This window comes from Heterodontus francisci, chromosome 15, assembly GCF_036365525.1.
Source record: "Heterodontus francisci isolate sHetFra1 chromosome 15, sHetFra1.hap1, whole genome shotgun sequence".
Lineage (NCBI taxonomy): Eukaryota > Metazoa > Chordata > Chondrichthyes > Heterodontiformes > Heterodontidae > Heterodontus > Heterodontus francisci.
In genome coordinates, this window is record NC_090385.1 from 4,270,376 (window position 1) to 4,294,386 (window position 24,011).

Below are 24,011 nucleotides of genomic sequence, written 5' to 3' on the forward strand. Positions count from 1 at the left end.
ACCTTCAGTAACACACCCTCAGTAACACAGCCTCAGTAATAGATCTGAGGTAACACACCTTCAGTAACACACCCTCAGTAACTCACCCTCAGTAACACACCCTCAACAATACGCCCTCAGTATTAAATCTGCAGTAACACACCATCAGTAACTCAGCCTCAGTAACACAAGCTCAGTAATAAACCCTCAGTAACACACCTTCAGTAACACATCCTCAGTAATAAACCTGCAGTAACACACCTTCAGTAACACACCTTCAGTAACACACCCTCAGTAACACATCCTCAGTAATAAACCTGCAGTAACACACCTTCAGTAACACACCCTCAGTAACACATCCTCAGTAATAAACCTGCAGTAACACACCTTCAGTAACACACCTTCAGTAACACACCCTCAGTAATAGATCTGAGGTAACACACCTTCAGTAACACACCCTCAGTAACTCAACCTCAGTAACACACCCTCAACAACACACCCTCAGTAATTAAATCTGCAGTAACACACCATCAGTAACTCAGCCCCAGTAACACAAGCTCAGTAATAAACCCGCAGTAACATACCTTCAGTAGAACACCCTCAGTAACACAGCCTCAGTAATAAACCTGCAGTAACACACCTTCAGTAACACACCCTCAGTAACTCACCCTCAGTAACACATCCTCACTAACACAGCCTCAGTAATAAACCTACTGTAACACACCTTCAGTAACACACCCTCAGTAACTCACCCTCAGTAACACACCCTCAGTAACACATCCTCAGTAATAAACCTGCAGTAACACATCTTTCGCAACACACCTTCAGTAACACACCCTCAGTAACACATCCTCAGTAATATACCTGCAGTAACACACCTTCAGTAACCCACCTTCAGTAACACACCCTCAGTAACACAGCCTCAGTAATAAACCTACTGTAACACACCTTCATTAACACACCCTCAGTAACACATCCTCAGTAATAAACCTGCAGTAACACAGCTTCAGTAACCCACCTTCAGTAACACTCCCTCAGTAACACAGCCTCAGTAATAAACCTACTGTAACACAACTTCAGTAACACACCCTCAGTAACTCACCCTCAGTAACACACCCTCAGTAACACATCCTCAGTAATAAACCTGCAGCAACACACCTTCAGTAACACACCCTCAGTAACACAGCCTCAGTAATAGATCTGAGGTAACACACCTTCAGTAACACACCCTCAGTAACTCACCCTCAGTAACACACCCTCAACAATACGCCCTCAGTATTAAATCTGCAGTAACACACCATCAGTAACTCAGCCTCAGTAACACAAGCTCAGTAATAAACCCTCAGTAACACACCTTCAGTAACACATCCTCAGTAATAAACCTGCAGTAACACACCTTCAGTAACACACCTTCAGTAACACACCCTCAGTAACACATCCTCAGTAATAAACCTGCAGTAACACACCTTCAGTAACACACCCTCAGTAACACATCCTCAGTAATAAACCTGCAGTAACACACCTTCAGTAACACACCCTCAGTAACTCACCCTCAGTAACACACCCTCAACAACAAAACCTCAGTATTAAATCTGCAGTAACACGCCATCAGTAACTCAGCCTCAGTAACACAGCCTCAGTAATAAACCTGCAGTAACACACCTTCAGTAACACACCCTCAGGAACACATCTTCAGTAACACAGTCTCGTAACACAGCCTCAGTAATAAACCTGCACTAACACACCTTCAGTAACACAGCCTCAGTAATAGATCTGAGGTAACACACCTTCAGTAACACACCCTCAGTAACTCAACCTCAGTAACACACCCTCAACAACACACCCTCAGTAATTAAATCTGCAGTAACACACCATCAGTAACTCAGCCCCAGTAACACAAGCTCAGTAATAAACCCGCAGTAACATACCTTCAGTAGAACACCCTCAGTAACACAGCCTCAGTAATAAACCTGCAGTAACACACCTTCAGTAACACACCCTCAGTAACTCGCCCTCAGTAACACATCCTCACTAACAGAGCCTCAGTAATAAACCTGCACTAACACACCTTCAGTAACACACCCTCAGTAACTCACCCTCAGTAACACACCCTCAGTAACACATCCTCAGTAATAAACCTGCAGTAACACATCTTTCGTAACACACCTTCAGTAACACACCCTCAGTAACACATCCTCAGTAATATACCTGCAGTAACACACCTTCAGTAACCCACCTTCAGTAACACACCCTCAGTAACACAGCCTCAGTAATAAACCTACTGTAACACACCTTCAGTAACACACCCTCAGTAACTCACCCTCAGTAACACACCCTCAGTAATACATCCTCAGTAATAAACCTGCAGTAACACACCTTCAGTAACACACCCTCAGTAACACATCCTCAGTAATAAACCTGCAGTAACACACCTTCAGTAACCCACCTTCAGTAACACACCCTCAGTAACACAGCCTCAGTAATAAACCTACTGTAACACAACTTCAGTAACACACCCTCAGTAACTCACCCTCAGTAACACACCCTCAGTAACACATCCTCAGAAATAAATCTGCAGCAACTCACCTTCAGTAACACACCCTCAGTAACACAGCCTCAGTAATAGATCTGAGGTAACACACCTTCAGTAACACACCCTCAGTAACTCACCCTCAGTAACACACCCTCAACAATACGCCCTCAGTATTAAATCTGCAGTAACACACCATCAGTAACTCAGCCTCAGTAACACAAGCTCAGTAATAAACCCTCAGTAACACACCTTCAGTAACACATCCTCAGTAATAAACCTGCAGTAACACACCTTCAGTAACACACCTTCAGTAACACACCCTCAGTAACACATCCTCAGTAATAAACCTGCAGTAACACACCTTCAGTAACACACCCTCAGTAACACATCCTCAGTAATAAACCTGCAGTAACACACCTTCAGTAACACACCTTCAGTAACACACCCTCAGTAACTCACCCTCAGTAACACACCCTCAACAACACAACCTCAGTATTAAATCTGCAGTAACACGCCATCAGTAACTCAGCCTCAGTAACACAGCCTCAGTAATAAACCTGCAGTAACACACCTTCAGTAATACACCCTCAGAAACTCACCCTCAGTAACACACCCTCAGTAACACAGCCTCAGTAATAAACCTGCACTAACACACCTTCAGTAGAACACCCTCAGTAACACAGACTCAGTAATAAACCTGCAGTAACACACCTTCAGTAACACACCTTCAGAAACACACCCTCAGTAACTCACCCTCAGTAACACATCCTCACTGACACAGCCTCAGTAATAAACCTGCACTAACACATCTTTAGTAACACACCCTCAGTAACTCACCCTCAGTAACACACTCTCAACAACACAATCTCAGTATTTAATCTGCAGTAACACGCCATCAGTAACTCAGCCTCAGTAACACAGCCTCAGTAATAAACCAGCAGTAACACACCTTCAGTAACACACCCTCAGTAACACACCTTCATTAACATACCCTCAGTAACACACCTTCAGTAACACACCCTCAGTAACACACCTTCATTAACATACCCTCATTAACACACCTTCTGTAACACACCCTCAGTAACACACCTTCATTAACATACCCTCAGTAACACATCCTCAGTAACACATCTTCAGTAATACAGCCTCAGTAACACACCTTCAGTAACACACCCTCAGTAACACTCCTTCAGTAACACACCCTCAGTAACACACCCTGAGTAACACATCCTCAGTAACACACCTTCATTAACATACCCTCATTAACACACCTTCCGTAACACACCCTCAGTAACACACCTTCATTAACATACCCTCAGTAACACATCCTCAGTAACACATCTTTAGTAATACAGCCTCAGTAACACACCTTCAGTAACACACCCTCAGTAACACTCCTTCATTAACATACCCTCAGTAACACACCTTCAGTAACACACCCTCAGTAACACACCCTGAGTAACACATCCTCAGTAACACACCTTCATTAACACACCCTCAGTAACACACCCTCAGTAACACACCCTCAGTAATACATCCTCAGTAACACAGCCTCAGTAACAAAGCCTCAGTAACACACCTTCATTAACACACGCTCAGTAACACACCCTCAGTAATACACCCTCAGTAACACACCTTCAGTAACACACCCTCAATAACACACCCTGAGTAACACATCCTCAGTAACACACCCTCAGTAACACACCCTCAGTAACACGCCCTCAGTAATACATCCTCAGTAACACAGCCTCAGTAACAAAGCCTCAGTAACACAGCTCCATTAACACACCTTCAGCAACACACCCTCAGTAACACACCCTCAGCAATACATCCTCAGTAACACAGCCTCAGTAACAAAGCCTCAGTAACACACCTTCATTAACACACCTTCAGCAACACACCCTCAGTAACACACCCTCAGTAACACACCCTCAGTATCACACCCTCAGTAATAAATCCTCAGTAACAAAGCCTCAGTGGTACACCTTCATTAACACACCTTCAGCAACACATCCTCAGTAAAACACCTTCAGTAACAGACCCTCAGTAACACAGCCTCAGTAATAAACCTTCAGTAACACACCCTCAGTAACACACCTTCAGCAACACAGCCTCAGCAATAAACCTGCACTGACACACCTTCAGTCACAAACCCTCAGTAACACAGCCTCAGTAACACAGCCTCAGTAATAGATCTGCAGTAACACACCTTCAGTAACTCACCCTCAATAACACACCCCTAGCAACACAGCCTCAGTAATAGATCTGAGGTAACACACCTTCAGTAACACACCCTCAGTAACTCACCCTCAGTAACACAGCCTCATCAACACACCCTCAGTATTAAATCTGCAGTGACACACCTTCAGTAACACACCCTCAGTAACACATCCTCAGTAATAAACCTGCAGTAACACACCTTCAGTAACACACCTTCAGTAACACACCCTCAGTAACACATCCTCAGTAATAAACCTGCAGTAACACACCTTCAATAACACACCTTCAGTAACACAGCCTCAGTAACACATCCTCAGTAATAAAACTGCAGTAACACACCTTCAGTAACACACCTTCAGTAACACACCCTCAGTATTAAATCTGCAGTAACACACCATCAGTAACTCAGCCTCAGTAACACAAGCTCAGTAATAAACCCGCAGTAACACACCTTCAGTAACACACCCTCAGTAACACATCCTCAGTAATAAACCTGCACTAACACACCCTCAGTAACACAGCCTCAGTAATAGATCTGAGGTAACACACCTTCAGTAACACACCCTCAGTAACTCACCCTCAGTAACACACCCTCAACAACTCTCCCTCAGTATTAAATCTGCAGTAACACACCATCAGTAACTCAGCTTCAGTAACACAAGCTCAGTAATTAACCCGCAGTAACTCCCCTTCAGTAACACACCCTCAGTAACACATCATCAGTAATAAACCTGCAGTAACACACCTCCAGTAACACACCTTCAGTAACACACCCTCAGTAACACATCCTCAGTAATAAACCTGCAGTAACACACCTTCAGTAACACACCTTCAGTAACCCAGCCTCAGTAACACATCCTCATTTATAAACCTGCAGTAACACACCTTCAGTAACACACCTTCAGTAACACACCCTCTGTAACTCACCCTCAGTAACACACCCTCAACAACACAACCTCAGTTTTACATCTGCAGTAACACGCCATCAGTAACTTAGCCTCAGTAACACAGCCTCAGTAATAAACCTGCAGTAACACACCTTCAGTTACACACCCTCAATAACTCACCCTCTGTAGAACACCCTCAATAACACAGCCTCAGTATTAAATCTGAGGTAACACACCTTCAGTAACACACCGTCAGTAACTCACCCTCAGTAACACACCCTCAACAACACACCCTCAGTATTAAATCTGCAGTAACACACCATCAGTAACTCAGCCTCAGTAACACAAGCTCAGTAATAAACCCACAGTAACACACCTTCAGTAACATACCTTCAGTAACACACCCTCAGTAACACATCCTCTGTAATAAACCTGCAGTAACACACCTTGAATAACACAACTTCAGTAACACACCCTCAGTAACACAGCCTCAGTAATAAACCTGCAGTAACACACCTTCAGTAACACACCCTCAGTAACTCACCCTCAGTAACACACCCTGAGTAACACAGCCTCAGTAATAAACATGCAGTAACACACCATCAGTAACACACCTGCAGTAACACACCCTCAGTGACTCACCCTCAGTAACACACCTTCAGTAACTCACCCTCAGTAACTCACCCTCAGTAACACACCCTCAGTAACACATCCTCAGTAATAAACCTGCAGTAACACACCTTCAGTAACACACCTTCAGTAACACACCCTCAGTAACACACCCTCAGTAACACAGCCTAAGTAATAAACTTGCACTAACACACACTCAGTAACACATCCGCAGAAACAAACCTGCAGTAACACACCTTCAGTAACACACCTTCAGTAACACAGCCTCAGTAACACAGCCTCAGTAATAAACCTGCAGTAACACACCTTCAGTAACTCAGCCTCAGTAACACAGCCTCCGTAATAAACCTGCAGTCACACACCTTCAGTAGAACACCCTCAGTAACACAGCCTCAGTAATAAACCTGCAGTAACACACCTGCAGTAACACACCCTCAGTAACTCACCCTCAGTAACACACCCTCAACAACACAACCTCAGTATTAAATCTGCAGTAACACGCCATCAGTAACTCAGCCTCAGTAACACAGCCTCAGTAATAAACATGCATTAACACACCTTCAGTAACACACCCTCAGTAACACAGCCTCAGTAATAAACCTGCAGTAACACACCTTCAGTAGCACACCCTCAGTAACACACCCTCAGTAACACACCCTCAGTAATAAACCTGCAGTAACACACCTTCAGTAACACACCCTCAGTAACACACCCTCAGTAGTAAACCTGCAGTAACACACCTTCAGTAACACACCCTCAGTAACTCACTCTCAGTAACACACCCTCAACAACACAGCCTCAGTAATAAACCTGCAGTAACACACCTTCAGTAACACACCCTCAGTAACACAGCCTCAGTAATAAACCTGCAGTAACACACCTGCAGTAACACATGCGCAGTGACTCACCCTCAGTAGCGCACCCTCAATAACACACCCTCAGTAACTCACCCTCAGTAACACACCCTCAGTCACACATCCTCAGTAATAAACCTGCACTAACACACCCTCAGTAACACAGCCTCAGTAATAGATCTGAGGTAACACACCCTCAGTAACTCACCCTCAGTAACACACCCTCAACAACTCACCCTCAGTATTAAATCTGCAGTAACACACCATGAGTAACTCAGCCTCAGTAACACAAGCTGAGTAATAAACCCGCAGTAACACACCTTCAGTAACACACCCTCAGTATCACATCCTCAGTAATACATCCTCAGTAACACAGCCTCAGTAACAAAGCCTCAGTAACACACCTTCATTAACACACCTTCAGCAACATACCCTCAGTAACACACCCTCAGTGACACACCCTCAGCAATACATCCTCAGTAACACAGCCTCAGTAACAAAGCCTCAGTAACACACCTTCATTAACACACCTTCAGCAACACACCCTCAGAAACACACCCTCAGTAACACACCCTCAGTATCACACCCTCAGTAATAAATCCTCAGTAACAGAGCCTCAGTAAGACACCTTCATTAACACACCTTCAGCAACACATCCTCAGCAACACAACCTCAGTAACACACCCTCAGTAACACAGCCTCGGTAATAAACCTTCAGTAACACACCCTCAGTAACACAGCCTCAGTAATAAACCTTCAGTAACACACCCTCAGTAACACACCTTCAGCAACACAGCCTCAGCAATAAACCTGCACTGACACACCTTCAGTCACACACCCTCAGTAACACAGCCTCAGTAATACAGCCTCAGTAATAGATCTGCAGTAACACACCTTCAGTAACTCACCCTAAATAACACACGCCTAGCAACACAGCCTCAGTAATAAACCTGCACTAACACACCCTCAGTAACACAGCCTCAGTAACTCACCCTCAGTAACACACCCTCAACAACACACCCTCAGTATTAAATCTGCAGCAACACACCATCAGTAACTCAGCCTCAGTAACACAAGCTCAGTAATAAACCCACAGTAACACACCTTGAGTAACACACCCTCAGTAACACATCCTCAGTAATAAACCTGCTGTAACACACCTTCAGTAACACACCTTCAGTAACACATCCTCAGTAACACATCCTCAGTAATAAACCTGCAGTAACACACCTTCAATAACACACCTTCAGTCACACAGCCTCAGTAACACTTCCTCAGTAACAAACCTGCAGTAACACACCTTCAGTAACACACCTTCAGTAACACACCCTCAGTATTTAATCTGCAGTAACACACCATCAGTAACTCAGCCTCAGTAACACAAGCTCAGTAATAAACCCGCAGTAACACACCTTCAGTAACACACCCTCAGTAACACATCCTCAGTAATAAACCTGCACTAACACACCCTCAGTAACACAGCCTCAGTAATAGATCTGAGGTAACACACCTTCAGTAACACACCCTCAGTAACTCACCCTCAGTAACACACCCTCAACAACTCTCCCTCAGTATTAAATCTGCAGTAACACACCATCAGTAACTCAGCCTCAGTAACACAAGCTCAGTAATTAACCCGCAGTAACACACCTTCAGTAACACACCCTCAGTAACACATCCTCAGTAATAAACCTGCAGTAACACACCTTCAGTAACACACCTTCAGTAACACACCCTCAGTAACACATCCTCAGTAATAAACCTGCAGTAACACACCTTCAGTAACACACCTTCAGTAACACAGCCTCAGTAACACATCCTCAGTCATAAACCTGCAGTAACACACCTTCAGTAACACACCTTCAGTAACACACCCTCAGTAACTCACCCTCAGTAACACACCTTCAACAACACAACCTCAGTTTTATATCTGCAGTAACACGCCATCAGTAACTTAGCCTCAGTAACACAGCCTGAGTAATAAACCTGCAGTAACACACCTTCAGTTACACAACCTCAATAACTCACCCTCAGTAGCACACCCTCAATAACACAGCCTCAGTATTAAATCTGAGGTAACACACCTTCAGTAACACACCTTCAGTAACACAGCCTCAGTAACACATCCTCAGTAATAAACCTGCAGTAACACACCTTCAGTAACACACCTTCAGTAACACACCCTCAGTAACTCACCCTCAGTAACACACCCTCAACAACACACCCTCAGTATTAAATCTGCAGTAACACACCATCAGTAACTCAGCCTCAGTAACACAAGCTCAGTAATAAACCCGCAGTAACACACCTTCAGTAACATACCTTCAGTAACACACCCTCAGTAACACATCCTCAGTAATAAACCTGCAGTAACACACCTTCAATAACACACCTTCAGTAACACACCCTCAGTAACACAGCCTCAGTAATAAACCTGCAGTAACACACCTTCAGTAACACACCCTAGTAACTCACCCTCAGTAACACACCCTCAGTAACACAGCCTCAGTAATAAACCTGCACTAACACACCTTCAGTAGCACACCCTCAGTAACACAGCCTCAGTAATAAACATGCAGTAACACACCATCAGTAACACACCTGCAGTAACACACCCTCAGTAACACACCCTCAGTAACACAGCCTAAGTAATAAACCTGCACTAACACACACTCAGTAACACATCCGCAGAAACAAACCTGCAGTAACACACCTTCAGTAACACACCTTCAGTAACACAGCCTCAGTAACACAGCCTCAGTAATAAACCTGCAGTAACACACCTTCAGTAACTCAGCCTCAGTAACACAGCCTCCGTAATAAACCTGCAGTCACACACCTTCAGTAGAACACCCTCAGTAACACAGCCTCAGTAATAAACCTGCAGTAACACACCTGCAGTAACACACCCTCAGTAACTCACCCTCAGTAACACACCCTCAACAACACTACCTCAGTATTAAATCTGCAGTAACACGCCATCAGTAACTCAGCCTCAGTAACACAGCCTCAGTAATAAACATGCAGTAACACACCTTCAGTAACACACCCTCAGTAACACAGCCTCAGTAATAAACCTGCAGTAACACACCTTCAGTAACACACCCTCAGTAACACACCCTCAGTAACACACCCTCAGTAATAAACCTGCAGTAACACACCTTCAGTAACACACCCTCAGTAACACACCCTCAGTAATAAACCTGCAGTAACACACCTTCAGTAACACACCCTCAGTAACTCACTCTCAGTAACACACCCTCAACAACACAGCCTCAGTAATAAACCTGCAGTAACACACCTTCAGTAACACAGCCTCAGTAACACATCCTCAGTAATAAACCTGCAGTAACACACCTTCAGTAACACAGCCTCAGTAACTCACCCTCAGTAACACACCCTCAGTCACACATCCTCAGTAATAAACCTGCACTAACACACCCTCAGTAACACAGCCTCAGTAATAGATCTGAGGTAACACACCCTCAGTAACTCACCCTCAGTAACACACCCTCAACAACTCACCCTCAGTATTAAATCTGCAGTAACACACCATGAGTAACTCAGCCTCAGTAACACAAGCTGAGTAATAAACCCGCAGTAACACACCTTCAGTAACACACCCTCAGTAACACATCCTCAGTAATACATCCTCAGTAACACAGCCTCAGTAACAAAGCCTCAGTAACACACCTTCATTAACACACCTTCAGTAACACACCCTCAGTGACACACCCTCAGCAATACATCCTCAGTAACACAGCCTCAGTAACAAAGCCTCAGTAACACACCTTCATTAACACACCTTCAGCAACACACCCTCAGTAACACACCCTCAGTAACACACCCTCAGTATCACACCCTCAGTAATAAATCCTCAGTAACAGAGCCTCAGTAAGACACCTTCATTAACACACCTTCAGCAACACATCCTCAGCAACACAACCTCAGTAACACACCCTCAGTAACACAGCCTCGGTAATAAACCTTCAGTAACACACACTCAGTAACACAGCCTCAGTAATAAACCTTCAGTAACACACCCTCAGTAACACACCTTCAGCAACACAGCCTCAGCAATAAACCTGCACTGACACACCTTCAGTCACACACCCTCAGTAACACAGCCTCAGTAACACAGCCTCAGTAATAGATCTGCAGTAACACACCTTCAGTAACTCACCCTCAATAACACACGCCTAGCAACACAGCCTCAGTAATAAACCTGCACTAACACACCCTCAGTAACACAGCCTCAGTAATAGATCTGAGGTAACACACCTTCAGTAACACACCCTCAGTAACTCACCCTCAGTAACACACCCTCAACAACACACCCTCAGTATTAAATCTGCAGCAACACACCATCAGTAACTCAGCCTCAGTAACACAAGCTCAGGAATAAACCCACAGTAACACACCTTGAGTAACACACCCTCAGTAACACATCCTCAATAATAAACCTGCAGTTACACACACTCAGTAACACACCTTCAGTAACACACCCTCAGTAACACATCCTCAGTAATAAACCTGCAGTAACACACCTTCAATAACACACCTTCAGTAACACAGCCTCAGTAACACATCCTCAGTAATAAACCTGCGGTAACACACCTTCAGTAACACACCTTCAGTAACACACCCTCAGTATTTAATCTGCAGTAACACACCATCAGTAACTCAGCCTCAGTAACACAAGCTCAGTAATAAACCCGCAGTAACACACCTTCAGTAACACACCCTCAGTAACACATCCTCAGTAATTAACCTGCACTAACACACCCTCAGTAACACAGCCTCAGTAATAGATCTGAGGTAACACACCTTCAGTAACACACCCTCAGTAACTCACCCTCAGTAACACACCCTCAACAACTCTCCCTCAGTATTAAATCTGCAGTAACACACCATCAGTAACTCAGCCTCAGTAACACAAGCTCAGTAATTAACCCGCAGTAACACACCTTCAGTAACACACCCTCAGTAACACATCCTCAGTAATAAACCTGCAGTAACACACCTTCAGTAACACACCTTCAGTAACACACCCTCAGTAACACATCCTCAGTAATAAACCTGCAGTAACACACCTTCAGTAACACACCTTCAGTAACACACCCTCAGTAACTCACCCTCAGTAACACACCTTCAACAACACAACCTCAGTTTTATATCTGCAGTAACACGCCATCAGTAACTTAGCCTCAGTAACACAGCCTGAGTAATAAACCTGCAGTAACACACCTTCAGTTACACATCCTCAATAACTCACCCTCAGTAGCACACCCTCAATAACACAGCCTCAGTATTAAATCTGAGGTAACACACCTTCAGTAACACACCTTCAGTAACACAGCCTCAGTAACACATCCTCAGTAATAAACCTGCAGTAACACACCTTCAGTAACACACCTTCAGTAACACACCCTCAGTAACTCACCCTCAGTAACACACCCTCAACAACACACCCTCAGTATTAAATCTGCAGTAACACACCATCAGTAACTCAGCCTCAGTAACACAAGCTCAGTAATAAACCCGCAGTAACACACCTTCAGTAACATACCTTCAGTAACACACCCTCAGTAACACATCCTCAGTAATAAACCTGCAGTAACACACCTTCAATAACACACCTTCAGTAACACACCCTCAGTAACACAGCCTCAGTAATAAACCTGCAGTAACACACCTTCAGTAACACACCCTAGTAACTCACCCTCAGTAACACACCCTCAGTAACACAGCCTCAGTAATAAACCTGCACTAACACACCTTCAGTAGCACACCCTCAGTAACACAGCCTCAGTAATAAACATGCAGTAACACACCCTCAGGAACACACCTGCAGTAACACACCCTCAGTGACTCACCCTCAGTAACACACCTTCAGTAACACAGCCTCAGTAATAAACCTGCACTAACACACCTTTAGTAACACACCCTCAGTAACTCACCCTCAGTAACACACCCTCAGTAACACATCCTCAGTAATAAAACTGCAGTAACACACCTTCAGTAACACACCTTCAGTCACACACCCTCAGTAACACACCCTCAGTAACACAGCCTAAGTAATAAACCTGCAGTAACACACCCTCAGTAACACATCCGCAGTAACAAACCTGCAGTAACACACCTTCAGTAACACACCTTCAGTAACACACCCTCAGTAAAACAGCCTCAGTAATAAACCTGCAGTAACACACCTTCAGTAACTCAGCCTCAGTAACACAGTCTCAGTAATAAACCTGCAGTAACACACCTGCAGTAACACACCCTCAGTAACTCACCCTCAGTAACACACCCTCAACAACACAACCTCAGTATTAAATCTGCAGTAACACGCCATCAGTAACTCAGCCTCAGTAACACAGCCTCAGTAATAAACCTGCAGTAACACACCTTCAGTAACACACCCTCAGTAACACAGCCTCAGTAATAAACCTGCAGTAACACACCTTCAGTAACACAACCTCAGTAACACAGCCTCAGTAATAAACCTGCAGTAACACACCTTCAGTAACACACCCTCAGTAACACACCCTCAGTAATAAATCAGCAGTAACACACCTTCAGTAACACACCCTCAGTAACTCACGCTCAGTAACACACCCACAACAACACAGCCTCAGTAATAAACCTGCAGTAACACACCTTCAGTAACACAGCCTCAGTAACACATCCTCAGTCATAAAGCTGCAGTAACACACCTTCAGTAACACACCTTCAGTAACACACCCTCAGTAACTCACCCTCAGTAACACACCTTCAACAACACAACCTCAGTTTTATATCTGCAGTAACACGCCATCAGTAACTTAGCCTCAGTAACACAGCCTGAGTAATAAACCTGCAGTAACACACCTTCAGTTACACACCCTCAATAACTCACCCTCAGTAGCACACCCTCAATAACACAGCCTCAGTATTAAATCTGAGGTAACACACCTTCAGTAACACACCTTCAGTAACACACCCTCAGTAACACATCCTCAGCAATAAACCTGCAGTAACACACCTTCAGTAACACACCTTCAGTAACACACCCTCAGTAACTCACCCTCAGTAACACACCCTCAACAACACACCCTCAGTATTAAATCTGCAGTAACACACCATCAGTAACTCAGCCTCAGTAACACAAGCTCAGTAATAAACCCGCAGTAACACACCTTCAGTAACATACCTTCAGTAACACAGCCTCAGTAATAAACCTGCAGTAACACACCTTCAATAACACACCTTCAGTAACACACCCTCAGTAACACAGCCTCAGTAATAAACCTGCAGTAACACACCTTCAGTAACACACCCTAGTAACTCACCCTCAGTAACACACCCTCAGTAACACAGCCTCAGTAATAAACCTGCACTAACACACCTTCAGTAGCACACCCTCAGTAACACAGCCTCAGTAATAAACATGCAGTAACACACCATCAGTAACACACCTGCAGTAACACACCCTCAGTAACACACCCTCAGTAACACAGCCTAAGTAATAAACCTGCACTAACACACACTCAGTAACACATCCGCAGAAACAAACCTGCAGTAACACACCTTCAGTAACACACCTTCAGTAACACAGCCTCAGTAACACAGCCTCAGTAATAAACCTGCAGTAACACACCTTCAGTAACTCAGCCTCAGTAACACAGCCTCCGTAATAAACCTGCAGTCACACACCTTCAGTAGAACACCCTCAGTAACACAGCCTCAGTAATAAACCTGCAGTAACACACCTGCAGTAACACACCCTCAGTAACTCACCCTCAGTAACACACCCTCAACAACACTACCTCAGTATTAAATCTGCAGTAACACGCCATCAGTAACTCAGCCTCAGTAACACAGCCTCAGTAATAAACATGCAGTAACACACCTTCAGTAACACACCCTCAGTAACACAGCCTCAGTAATAAACCTGCACTAACACACCCTCAGTAACACAGCCTCAGTAATTGATCTGAGGTAACACACCTTCAGTAACACACCCTCAGTAACTCACCCTCAGTAACACACCCTCAACAACACACCCTCAGTATTAAATCTGCAGCAACACACCATCAGTAACTCAGCCTCAGTAACACAAGCTCAGGAATAAACCCACAGTAACACACCTTGAGTAACACACCCTCAGTAACACATCCTCAATAATAAACCTGCAGTTACACACACTCAGTAACACACCTTCAGTAACACACCCTCAGTAACACATCCTCAGTAATAAACCTGCAGTAACACACCTTCAATAACACACCTTCAGTAACACAGCCTCAGTAACACATCCTCAGTAATAAACCTGCGGTAACACACCTTCAGTAACACACCTTCAGTAACACACCCTCAGTATTTAATCTGCAGTAACACACCATCAGTAACTCAGCCTCAGTAACACAAGCTCAGTAATAAACCCGCAGTAACACACCTTCAGTAACACACCCTCAGTAACACATCCTCAGTAATTAACCTGCACTAACACACCCTCAGTAACACAGCCTCAGTAATAGATCTGAGGTAACACACCTTCAGTAACACACCCTCAGTAACTCACCCTCAGTAACACACCCTCAACAACTCTCCCTCAGTATTAAATCTGCAGTAACACACCATCAGTAACTCAGCCTCAGTAACACAAGCTCAGTAATTAACCCGCAGTAACACACCTTCAGTAACACACCCTCAGTAACACATCCTCAGTAATAAACCTGCAGTAACACACCTTCAGTAACACACCTTCAGTAACACACCCTCAGTAACACATCCTCAGTAATAAACCTGCAGTAACACACCTTCAGTAACACACCTTCAGTAACACACCCTCAGTAACTCATCCTCAGTAACACACCTTCAACAACACAACCTCAGTTTTATATCTGCAGTAACACGCCATCAGTAACTTAGCCTCAGTAACACAGCCTGAGTAATAAACCTGCAGTAACACACCTTCAGTTACACATCCTCAATAACTCACCCTCAGTAGCACACCCTCAATAACACAGCCTCAGTATTAAATCTGAGGTAACACACCTTCAGTAACACACCTTCAGTAACACAGCCTCAGTAACACATCCTCAGTAATAAACCTGCAGTAACACACCTTCAGTAACACACCTTCAGTAACACACCCACAGTAACTCACCCTCAGTAACACACCCTCAACAACACACCCTCAGTATTAAATCTGCAGTAACACACCATCAGTAACTCAGCCTCAGTAACACAAGCTCAGTAATAAACCCGCAGTAACACACCTTCAGTAACATACCTTCAGTAACACACCCTCAGTAACACATCCTCAGTAATAAACCTGCAGTAACACACCTTCAATAACACACCTTCAGTAACACACCCTCAGTAACACAGCCTCAGTAATAAACCTGCAGTAACACACCTTCAGTAACACACCCTAGTAACTCACCCTCAGTAACACACCCTCAGTAACACAGCCTCAGTAATAAACCTGCACTAACACACCTTCAGTAGCACACCCTCAGTAACACAGCCTCAGTAATAAACATGCAGTAACACACCCTCAGGAACACACCTGCAGTAACACACCCTCAGTGACTCACCCTCAGTAACACACCTTCAGTAACACAGCCTCAGTAATAAACCTGCACTAACACACCTTTAGTAACACACCCTCAGTAACTCACCCTCAGTAACACACCCTCAGTAACACATCCTCAGTAATAAAACTGCAGTAACACACCTTCAGTAACACACCTTCAGTCACACACCCTCAGTAACACACCCTCAGTAACACAGCCTAAGTAATAAACCTGCAGTAACACACCCTCAGTAACACATCCGCAGTAACAAACCTGCAGTAACACACCTTCAGTAACACACCTTCAGTAACACACCCTCAGTAAAACAGCCTCAGTAATAAACCTGCAGTAACACACCTTCAGTAACTCAGCCTCAGTAACACAGTCTCAGTAATAAACCTGCAGTAACACACCTGCAGTAACACACCCTCAGTAACTCACCCTCAGTAACACACCCTCAACAACACAACCTCAGTATTAAATCTGCAGTAACACGCCATCAGTAACTCAGCCTCAGTAACACAGCCTCAGTAATAAACCTGCAGTAACACACCTTCAGTAACACAACCTCAGTAACACAGCCTCAGTAATAAACCTGCAGTAACACACCTTCAGTAACACAACCTCAGTAACACAGCCTCAGTAATAAACCTGCAGTAACACACCTTCAGTAACACACCCTCAGTAACACACCCTCAGTAATAAATCAGCAGTAACACACCTTCAGTAACACACCCTCAGTAACTCACGCTCAGTAACACACCCACAACAACACAGCCTCAGTAATAAACCTGCAGTAACACACCTTCAGTAACACACCTTCAGTAACACACCCTCAGTAACTCACCCTCAGTAACACACCTTCAACAACACAACCTCAGTTTTATATCTGCAGTAACACGCCATCAGTAACTTAGCCTCAGTAACACAGCCTGAGTAATAAACCTGCAGTAACACACCTTCAGTTACACACCCTCAATAACTCACCCTCAGTAGCACACCCTCAATAACACAGCCTCAGTATTAAATCTGAGGTAACACACCTTCAGTAACACACCCTCAGTAACACATCCTCAGTAATAAACCTGCAGTAACACACCTTCAGTAACACACCTTCAGTAACACACCCTCAGTAACTCACCCTCAGTAACACACCCTCAACAACACACCCTCAGTATTAAATCTGCAGTAACACACCATCAGTAACTCAGCCTCAGTAACACAAGCTCAGTAATAAACCCGCAGTAACACACCTTCAGTAACATACCTTCAGTAACACACCCTCAGTAATAAAACTGCAGTAACACACCTTCAATAACACACCTTCAGTAACACACCCTCAGTAACACAGCCTCAGTAATAAACCTGCAGTAACACACCTTCAGTAACACACCCTAGTAACTCACCCTCAGTAACACACCCTCAGTAACACAGCCTCAGTAATAAACCTGCACTAACACACCTTCAGTAGCACACCCTCAGTAACACAGCCTCAGTAATAAACATGCAGTAACACACCATCAGTAACACACCTGCAGTAACACACCCTCAGTAACACACCCTCAGTAACACAGCCTAAGTAATAAACCTGCAGTAACGCACACTCAGTAACACATCCGCAGAAACAAACCTGCAGTAACACACCTTCAGTAACACACCTTCAGTAACACAGCCTCAGTAACACAGCCTCAGTAATAAACCTGCAGTAACACACCTTCAGTAACTCAGCCTCAGTAACACAGCCTCTGTAATAAACCTGCAGTCACACACCTTCAGTAGAACACCCTCAGTAACACAGCCTCAGTAATAAACCTGCAGTAACACACCTGCAGTAACACACCCTCAGTAACTCACCCTCAGTAACACACCCTCAACAACACTACCTCAGTATTAAATCTGCAGTAACACGCCATCAGTAACTCAGCCTCAGTAACACAGCCTCAGTAATAAACATGCAGTAACACACCTTCAGTAACACACCCTCAGTAACACAGCCTCAGTAATAAACCTGCAGTAACACACCTTCAGTAACACACCCTCAGTAACACACCCTCAGTAACACACCCTCAGTAATAAACCTGCAGTAACACACCTTCAGTAACACACCCTCAGTAACACATCCTCAGTCATAAACCTGCAGTAACACACCTTCAGTAACACACCTTCAGTAACACACCCTCAGTAACTCACCCTCAGTAACACACCTTCAACAACACAACCTCAGTTTTATATCTGCAGTAACACGCCATCAGTAACTTAGCCTCAGTAACACAGCCTGAGTAATAAACCTGCAGTAACACACCTTCAGTTACACACCCTCAATAACTCACCCTCAGTAGCACACCCTCAATAACACAGCCTCAGTATTAAATCTGAGGTAACACACCTTCAGTAACACACCTTCAGTAACACACCCTCAGTAACACATCCTCAGCAATAAACCTGCAGTAACACACCTTCAGTAACACACCTTCAGTAACACACCCTCAGTAACTCACCCTCAGTAACACACCCTCAACAACACACCCTCAGTATTAAATCTGCAGTAACACACCATCAGTAACTCAGCCTCAGTAACACAAGCTCAGTAATAAACCCGCAGTAACACACCTTCAGTAACATACCTTCAGTAACACACCCTCAGTAATAAACCTGCAGTAACACACCTTCAATAACACACCTTCAGTAACACACCCTCAGTAACACAGCCTCAGTAATAAACCTGCAGTAACACACCTTCAGTAACACACCCTAGTAACTCACCCTCAGTAACACACCCTCAGTAACACAGCCTCAGTAATAAACCTGCACTAACACACCTTCAGTAGCACACCCTCAGTAACACAGCCTCAGTAATAAACATGCAGTAACACACCATCAGTAACACACCTGCAGTAACACACCCTCAGTAACACACCCTCAGTAACACAGCCTAAGTAATAAACCTGCACTAACACACACTCAGTAACACATCCGCAGAAACAAACCTGCAGTAACACACCTTCAGTAACACACCTTCAGTAACACAGCCTCAGTAACACAGCCTCAGTAATAAACCTGCAGTAACACACCTTCAGTAACTCAGCCTCAGTAACACAGCCTCCGTAATAAACCTGCAGTCACACACCTTCAGTAGAACACGCTCAGTAACACAGCCTCAGTAATAAACCTGCAGTAACACACCTGCAGTAACACACCCTCAGTAACTCACCCTCAGTAACACACCCTCAACAACACTACCTCAGTATTAAATCTGCAGTAACACGCCATCAGTAACTCAGCCTCAGTAACACAGCCTCAGTAATAAACATGCAGTAACACACCTTCAGTAACACACCCTCAGTAACACAGCCTCAGTAATAAAACTGCAGTAACACACCTTCAGTAACACACCCTCAGTAACACACCCTCAGTAACACACCCTCAGTAATAAACCTGCAGTAACACACCTTCAGTAACACACCCTCAGTAACACACCCTCAGTAATAAACCTGCAGTAACACACCTTCAGTAACACACCCTCAGTAACTCACTCTCAGTAACACACCCTCAACAACACAGCCTCAGTAATAAACCTGCAGTAACACACCTTCAGTAACACACCCTCAGTAACACAGCCTCAGTAATAAACCTGCAGTAACACACCTTCAGTAACACAGCCTCAGTAACTCACCCTCAGTAACACACCCTCAGTCACACATCCTCAGTAATAAACCTGCACTAACACACCCTCAGTAACACAGCCTCAGTAATAGATCTGAGGTAACACACCCTCAGTAACTCACCCTCAGTAACACACCCTCAACAACTCACCCTCAGTATTAAATCTGCAGTAAAACTCCATGAGTAACTCAGCCTCAGTAACACAAGCTGAGTAATAAACCCGCAGTAACACACCTTCAGTAACACACCCTCAGTAACACATCCTCAGTAATACATCCTCAGTAACACAGCCTCAGTAACAAAGCCTCAGTAACACACCTTCATTAACACACCTTCAGCAACATACCCTCAGTAACACACCCTCAGTGACACACCCTCAGCAATACATCCTCAGTAACACAGCCTCAGTAACAAAGCCTCAGTAACACACCTTCATTAACACACCTTCAGCAACACACCCTCAGTAACACACCCTCAGTAACACACCCTCAGTATCACACCCTCAGTAATAAATCCTCAGTAACAGAGCCTCAGTAAGACACCTTCATTAACACACCTTCAGCAACACATCCTCAGCAACACAACCTCAGTAACACACCCTCAGTAACACAGCCTCGGTAATAAACCTTCAGTAACACACACTCAGTAACACAGCCTCAGTAATAAACCTTCAGTAACACACCCTCAGTAACACACCTTCAGCAACACAGCCTCAGCAATAAACCTGCACTGACACACCTTCAGTCACACACCCTCAGTAACACAGCCTCAGTAACACAGCCTCAGTAATAGATCTGCAGTAACACACCTTCAGTAACTCACCCTCAATAACACACGCCTAGCAACACAGCCTCAGTAATAAACCTGCACTAACACACCCTCAGTAACACAGCCTCAGTAATAGATCTGAGGTAACACACCTTCAGTAACACACCCTCAGTAACTCACCCTCAGTAACACACCCTCAACAACACACCCTCAGTATTAAATCTGCAGCAACACACCATCAGTAACTCAGCCTCAGTAACACAAGCTCAGGAATAAACCCACAGTAACACACCTTGAGTAACACACCCTCAGTAACACATCCTCAGTAATAAACCTGCAGTAACACACCTTCAGTAACACACCTTCAGTAACACACCCTCAGTAACACATCCTCAGTAATAAACCTGCAGTAACACACCTTCAATAACACACCTTCAGTAACACAGCCTCAGTAACACATCCTCAGTAATAAACCTGCGGTAACACACCTTCAGTAACACACCTTCAGTAACACACCCTCAGTATTTAATCTGCAGTAACACACCATCAGTAACTCAGCCTCAGTAACACAAGCTCAGTAATAAACCCGCAGCAACACACCTTCAGTAACACACCCTCAGTAACACATCCTCAGTAATTAACCTGCACTAACACACCCTCAGTGACACAGCCTCAGTAATAGATCTGAGGTAACACACCTTCAGTAACACACCCTCAGTAACTCACCCTCAGTAACACACCCTCAACAACTCTCCCTCAGTATTAAATCTGCAGTAACACACCATCAGTAACTCAGCCTCAGTAACACAAGCTCAGTAATTAACCCGCAGTAACACACCTTCAGTAACACACCCTCAGTAACACATCCTCAGTAATAAACCTGCAGTAACACACCTTCAGTAACACACCTTCAGTAACACACCCTCAGTAACACATCCTCAGTAATAAACCTGCAGTAACACACCTTCAGTAACACACCTTCAGTAACACAGCCTCAGTAACACATCCTCAGTCAAAAACCTGCAGTAACACACCTTCAGTAACACACCTTCAGTAACACACCCTCAGTAACTCACCCTCAGTAACACACCTTCAACAACACAACCTCAGTTTTATATCTGCAGTAACACGCCATCAGTAACTTAGCCTCAGTAACACAGCCTGAGTAATAAACCTGCAGTAACACACCTTCAGTTACACATCCTCAATAACTCACCCTCAGTAGCACACCCTCAATAACACAGCCTCAGTATTAAATCTGAGGTAACACACCTTCAGTAACACACCTTCAGTAACACACCCTCAGTAACACATCCTCAGTAATAAACCTGCAGTAACACACCTTCAGTAACACACCTTCAGTAACACACCCTCAGTAACTCACCCTCAGTAACACACCCTCAACAACACACCCTCAGTATTAAATCTGCAGTAACACACCATCAGTAACTCAGCCTCAGTAACACAAGCTCAGTAATAAACCCGCAGTAACACACCTTCAGTAACATACCTTCAGTAACACACCCTCAGTAACACATCCTCAGTAATAAACCTGCAGTAACACACCTTCAATAACACACCTTCAGTAACACACCCTCAGTAACACAGCCTCAGTAATAAACCTGCAGTAACACACCTTCAGTAACACACCCTAGTAACTCACCCTCAGTAACACACCCTCAGTAACACAGCCTCAGTAATAAACCTGCACTAACACACCTTCAGTAGCACACCCTCAGTAACACAGCCTCAGTAATAAACATGCAGTAACACACCCTCAGGAACACACCTGCAGTAACACACCCTCAGTGACTCACCCTCAGTAACACACCTTCAGTAACACAGCCTCAGTAATAAACCTGCACTAACACACCTTTAGTAACACACCCTCAGTAACTCACCCTCAGTAACACACCCTCAGTAACACATCCTCAGTAATAAAACTGCAGTAACACACCTTCAGTAACACACCTTCAGTCACACACCCTCAGTAACACACCCTCAGTAACACAGCCTAAGTAATAAACCTGCAGTAACACACCCTCAGTAACACATCCGCAGTAACAAACCTGCAGTAACACACCTTCAGTAACACACCTTCAGTAACACACCCTCAGTAAAACAGCCTCAGTAATAAACCTGCAGTAACACACCTTCAGTAACTCAGCCTCAGTAACACAGTCTCAGTAATAAACCTGCAGTAACACACCTGCAGTAACACACCCTCAGTAACTCACCCTCAGTAACACACCCTCAACAACACAACCTCAGTATTAAATCTGCAGTAACACGCCATCAGTAACTCAGCCTCAGTAACACAGCCTCAGTAATAAACCTGCAGTAACACACCTTCAGTAACACACCCTCAGTAACACAGCCTCAGTAATAAACCTGCAGTAACACACCTTCAGTAACACAACCTCAGTAACACAGCCTCAGTAATAAACCTGCAGTAACACACCTTCAGTAACACACCCTCAGTAACACACCCTCAGTAATAAATCAGCAGTAACACACCTTCAGTAACACACCCTCAGTAACTCACGCTCAGTAACACACCCTCAACAACACAGCCTCAGTAATAAACCTGCAGTAACACACCTTCAGTAACACACCCTCAGTAACACAGCCTCAGTAATAAACCTGCAGTAACACACCTTCAGTAACACACCCTCAGTAACTCACCCTCAGTAACACACCCTCAGTCACACATCCTCAGTAATAAACCTGCACTAACACACCCTCAGTAACACAGCCTCAGTAATAGATCTGAGGTAACACACCCTCAGTAACTCACCCTCAGTCACACACCCTCAACAACTCACCCTCAGTATTAAATCTGCAGGAACACACCATCAGTAACTCAGCCTCAGTAACACAAGCTCAGTAATAAACCCGCAGTAACACACCTTCA